This window comes from Cynocephalus volans, chromosome 1 (genome assembly GCF_027409185.1).
Source record: "Cynocephalus volans isolate mCynVol1 chromosome 1, mCynVol1.pri, whole genome shotgun sequence".
NCBI classification, from domain to species: domain Eukaryota; kingdom Metazoa; phylum Chordata; class Mammalia; order Dermoptera; family Cynocephalidae; genus Cynocephalus; species Cynocephalus volans.
The window spans coordinates 76940768-76946794 of NC_084460.1; positions in this window are offsets into that span (position 1 = coordinate 76940768).

Below are 6027 nucleotides of genomic sequence, written 5' to 3' on the forward strand. Positions count from 1 at the left end.
GACTTTTCACTAACTGTGTGTACAGTACTGTAAATGTATTTTCTCTTCCTTATGATTTTCTTAATATTTCCTCTTTTCTTGCTTCCTTTATTGTAAGAATACTGTATATAGTACACACAACATACAAAATATGTGTTCATCGACTGTTTATGTTTTCAGTAAGGCTTCTGGTCAACAGCAGGCTATTTATTATTAGCAGTTAAGTTTTTGAAGAGTCAAAAGTTATACACGGGTTTTTGATTGCACAGGGGATTGGCATCCCTGACCCCTATTGTTCCAGGGTCAATGGTATATTAAACACTTGGAAGTTTTCTGTAATAGCCCTCTCCTGTCTCACTTTCAATGGGGCACTGTGAAAATAAATGTATTGTTATATGGAAAACATTGGACAAGACAGCCTCAAAGTGTATCAATGATTATTTCTGGGAGAAAAGTTTGTGAGTGATTTTTATTTTCTTTACGTTTTTCTGTATTAATTTTTTTTCTTTTACAGTAATCCATACATTACTTCTATAATAAGAAGAAAAAAAAAAGAAAAAAGAGCATGGCCTTTGGAATTGTGCAGATACAGATGGGAATTCTGGGTCTACTCTCTTCCCTCTCTGTGGCCGTACACACGCTACTGTGCCTCCCTGACGCTCAGTTTCCTAATCTGTAAAGAGTGGGTGTGACACTGCCTCCCTTACAGGCTGTTAAGAATAAAGTATGTGAAGGCCCCGATGCATGATTGTCACCCACCAAATAAATTTCCTTCCAGTGTTTCAGTTCATTTCTAAATTTAAATGTGAAACATGCTGTAACTGCAGAATTATGAAGATGCTGCATATGCACACAGTGGGTCTGTGTGAGAAGGAAAGGCGGGGAAAGAGGTACGAGAGCACAAGCGCTAAAAGGGTGCACAGCTCTGTGGTGTACTTAATACCACTGAACCGACCCTTAACACGGTTAAAACGGTGAATTTTATATGTATGTTTTGCTGCAATAATATTTCTATGAAAACTGCCGAGAGTGACAGCACCACTTTCCTTCCCCGCACCCTTTGAGCCCTGAACTTTCTCAACTAAAGATGCAAAAGTCTCATTTTGTGTTTTCTTACAGAATTTCAGTCATAGTAAATGCATTTTTTCAAAGGGACGATTTCTACCTGTGTTAATTCTGCTCTTCTAGTAAATACAGACCAAAATGCAGTATGGAAAGTGTTTTGTGTGTGTTTTAAAAAATACTAACTCAATGTATGCATCTTTCACCATTGGAACAGCTGGTTCTACAATCAGGGCAGCAGGCTGGGGGCCAGGGGTAGGGATGGGGAGCACGTAGAAGAGGAGACCCACTTGGACTTCCTCTCTGCAGGCCTTTAGGCCTCACTTTCAACCACTTCTTCCCATGCCCTCTCATGGTCTCAACAGAAGTTGTATCCATGGACTTGTGGCACAATTGGAGCAGATGCTGGTGAAAATCCGCCAAGCTCCAGCCCTTTGCTGCCCTGATGTTCATCTGCTGCTGCCCCAAGTGATCTGACTTGGCAGGCATAGTGGTTGACATTTATCAGGGTCCTGCCATGTACTCACATCCTCTCCTTGGAGCGTGACCTCTGTGTTTCTCATGGTGACCCTCTGGGGTGGATGGTGTTATGCCCATTTTATAAATGTGGAAACTGAGGCTAGTGACTTGCTTGAAGCCTTAGTAACTAAAGTTCATAAGTGGCAGAATCAAGATCTAAATCTTGACCTGTTTATCTCCCAAGTCCACATTCTTTTCATTATACTTGGCAGGTCACTTGTTTTAGCTGCAGCATAAAACTAGGGAAAAAAGAAAATAAGCTACCGGGGTTGGACTAAGTCAGTGGTTCTCAATACTGACTGCATATTGGCCTCTCCTGAGAATCTTTAAAAAGCACCCAGAAGTTCAGCCTTGTAGCCAAAGATTCTGACTTAGGGACTGGTATACTGTTAAACTCCCTAGGTGGTTCTAAAGGACACATAGGTTGAGAACCCCTTGTCTGCACCAGCGCTTTGAAGCTTGAACATGCATCCAAATCATCTGGGGATTGTGTTAAAATGCACACTCTGACTCAGTAGGTCTGGGGTCTGAGATGTTGCATTTCTAACAAGCTCTCAGGGGCTGCTGCTGCTGTTCTGTGGACCACACTCTAAGTGGTGAGGGTCTGAATGATCTCTAGGTTTCCATCCCCTTATAGCATGTTGTGACCATGGAGAAAGTTCCAACACACATGTTCTGTTCTGCATTCACCAAGAACTCTGCATCCCCAGAGCCTGTTTATCGTTATCTGTTACAAATAAGCAATATTTCTGTTGGTGGCCAATGTGTGAAAGCCAAAACAAATAACGACGGATCACGTGACATGGTGAAGGGCATGGACTCTGCAGTGGGATGCTAACTCAGCTCTGTTGCTTACCAGATGTATGAGTGTACACAAGTTGCTTAATCTCTCTGAGCCTTAATTTCCTCGTCTCCAAAATGGGGATAATAAGCCCTTTTTGTCTCATTGGAAGGATTAAATGGGTTAATACAGACAAAGCATTTTGCACATAATAGGTGCCCAATAAATGGCAACTACTGTGATCTTGGTGGACTTTGCAAACTGATCTAATATTGTTATCCAATTCCCTGCAGGTCAACAGAACCTTGATCTGTTCCCTCTGCAAGGATCATCAAACACAGAGCACAGTCTGCCTTTGATCTGAATATCAGGTGACACAATGACATAAGAAATTTCAAGGCATAGGTCCTTCAGGCTAGTGTGTCTGTCCTTCTCTAGAGAATGACAGGCGCAGAGAATGCTTTGTTTCCTCCCTTCTCTGGATTGTTAGATTTTATCTCCCCATCTGTCTTCCCTGCCTACCTGCGGCAATTTCCCCAGTGGCTTTTGGTACAACAGAGAGCATTAACTCTTAAGATACTGACTTCAGTGCTGCTGTCAGACTAGTCTGTTAGTACTAATTAATCCAATCAGATATTAGTTGGATGTCCAGGTGCCAAGGATGCGGGGATGAACAAAACCATCAGAGTCTCTCTCACCCTGGAGTTTGTGGAAGGGAGGCAGACGCTGATCAAATAAAATACACAATTGCAATTGTGGTAAGTGGTCTGAAAGAAAAGGAAGGGTGCTCTGAAAGAGAATATTAGATAGAGCTGTGACACCACTGATTTCATTTAACAGGAGCCTTCTGATTGCCTGTGTGTGGGATGGCTTGGAGCAGGGATTACGGAGGACGAGCAGTTAGCAGCTCTTACAGTGGTCCAGTGGGCATGGGGAGAGGTTGACGGAATGAAGATTGAGAGCAAATTCCCTTTATTTGCCCTAATTATTGTAAAATATTGGCTTGTAGTTTTAATAATTTTGTAAGTTTTTCCATTTTACTCAATACAGAAGACACCATGTCATCATCACAGAAAGTTCTAGCCAGTTGTGTGGTTTGGGGCCGGTGGCTTCCCCTCTGTAGGTCTCATTTATTTATTTGGGCACATGATAGTGGTGGTGAATGTTAGTGTCAATGATGTCTAAAGTTCTTTTTGCTTCATCATTTGGGGACTCTAATAACACAAATAAACAGTCTTCACAAATAAGAAATGTTAAGCTTCAAATTAATAGCAGAAGCAGAAGGTTTAACAATATGGGGAACTAGATTTCCCATCCTTGAAGCCCCCTTTCACGGATCAGTGAAATTATAATCGTACCTTCAAGCACTGGCTGCAGAATCAGGAAGGGTCAAGGCCGCAAGCCTCTCAAGCCAGAACTGGAAAGCAAGACTGGTCCCTATGCCCAGCACCACGCCAAGCGCTAAGTTTTGGGAATCTGAGAGGCAGCTGGAGCATGACTCACCTGCTAATGCTGGGTCAGTCACCCCAGAAGCACCTCACTTGAAGGCTGGCTGGAATGATTTACACACGGTAAATTTAAAATTAGATAGCTCAGTTGTCTCACAGAAATGGGTAATGAAGTAAAAACATTTAGAAAATAAATGTTCAAATGTTGTAGGTTAGGAAACTTAGGACCAGAGAGGTCAACTGACCAACTTAGGGTCACATTGCTCACAACTTGGCAAGTCTCAAGAAATGAATGAAGTTAGATACAGGAAAATTTTTTCTGGAAAATTACTGGGGGTGGTATAGTAAGGGAGTTGCATGACACTGCTACCACAGAGAACTCAGACGTTAGCTTGGATAGGTTGGTAGAGCTGAGGTTCTACCTGAGAGAGTTCTAAGATGGTGGCTGCAATGGCCTCTTCTCTAAAGCTTCCCGTTACCCCCACTGGAAAGTTCACTGCAAGGACTTCACCCTCTCCATCCTCTCAATCATCAGGACTCAGGGAACTCAAGAAAGATTGGGAACCCCTGCTCTTAACATTGGTTTTTAAAGAAATTTTTAAAATATGGCATAATGCAAGTAATAATATAACATATATCCAGGTTCCTGCCACCCAGAATTGACGACTGTTAACATTTTCTTCCAGGGTGTTTTGAGAACCTTTTCTTTTTCAGAATGGCTCAGGCATCACAAAACACAGGCTGGAACTATCATCTTGTTTGATCAGCCAGATTTTTACCAAATTAGAATATTGAACTAGGACAGGAAAGAAAAAAAATGTGGTACTTAAGTGAACCATGTGATAAATTTTGACAAATATCTATTGTTACTTTTTAAATTGCATTTGCAATTGCAACTATATAAAAAGGCATTTCAATTTACATAATCTATTTTGCTGTTTTCACTTCCTCTTAAAACAGGGAATAACCTGGGGATTTTTTTCTGGCAGAAAATACGTAGATTCAAGATAGAATAAAGGTTAAGTTTACAGATTCCCAGTGACAGAGATTAAAGGGAACTACGGTACTCAGAAAATTAAAAGTTGCTTTGTTGCCTAAAATTTTTTTATTTGTTAAATTCTAGAAGCATGTTTGGGGAGTCAAGAAGCCTGAATTTTATTTTATTTTTTTCAATTTCTTTTAAAAAAGATGACCAGTAAGGGGATCTTAACCCTTGACTTGGTGTTGTCAGCACCACGCTCTCCCAAGTGAGCCACGGGCCGGCCCAAGAAGCCTGAATTTTAGAGTCAGTGCTGTCACAAGTGTCCAGTGTAGCTGCTAACCCACCATTTTACTTCTCAGGGCTGAAATTCTAACATTTTGTGCTTTTGGAGTAATTGTTTCTACTTTCTCCTTCATGGTCTTTTGTTTATAGCTTTACCCTTTGGTGCACTGTTGGCCACTCAATCCTGATTTCCTCCATCACATGTAACAAGAAGGGGACGATGTGGACATGGAGCCATACAGACAGGCTTGGCTAGTTCATGCACACAACACATTGCCTGGATGCCATGCAGCCCCCGGATGGCCACATCCAGACTAGGTCTGCCCCTGAGGGTCAAAGTCCACCTGCTCCTGAATCTTAGCTTTACCTCCATGAATCCCTCTGTATACCGGCTTGAAACATGACTTTCTTAGTAATAAGAGTTGTGGCTTTAATTCACTCACCAAACGTGTTGTAAGCACCTACTTTTGTCCTCTTTTTCACCTCTATTTGAAGAACAGCTTAGAAAATAAGTTACTATAGCAATTCCTTAACTGCCAGAACTCTATGCTGGCTAAAAACTCAACATTGTACTCTTCACCTGGTGCTATGCTAATGAATAAGCTGTCTTCAATTCTCGCCAAGTATTTGGGGTAAATTTCCTGAATTCTTTTGAGAGTTTAGGGTTGGGACCGAGGATCAATCTCAATACTCTGGACAATAGCATTAGCCCTGACTCTTCTTTTTGATTCTGTCAAGCAGGAGCAATACTCTTCGTGCATAGGAGCTGGTACTATCAGACAGAAAGGACAGCCCCAGGGAAGAGATCTGCAACTCCGATCCATGGTTCAGATGTGAGTTTGAACTCCAGTGCTGCCACTGACCCGTACCATGATCTTGGAGAATGACAGCTTCCTCATGTGGAAGCAGTGACAGCAGTGAAGCGTCACTGCACCTGCACACAGTCAGTGCTCAATCAGTACACATTATTCAAC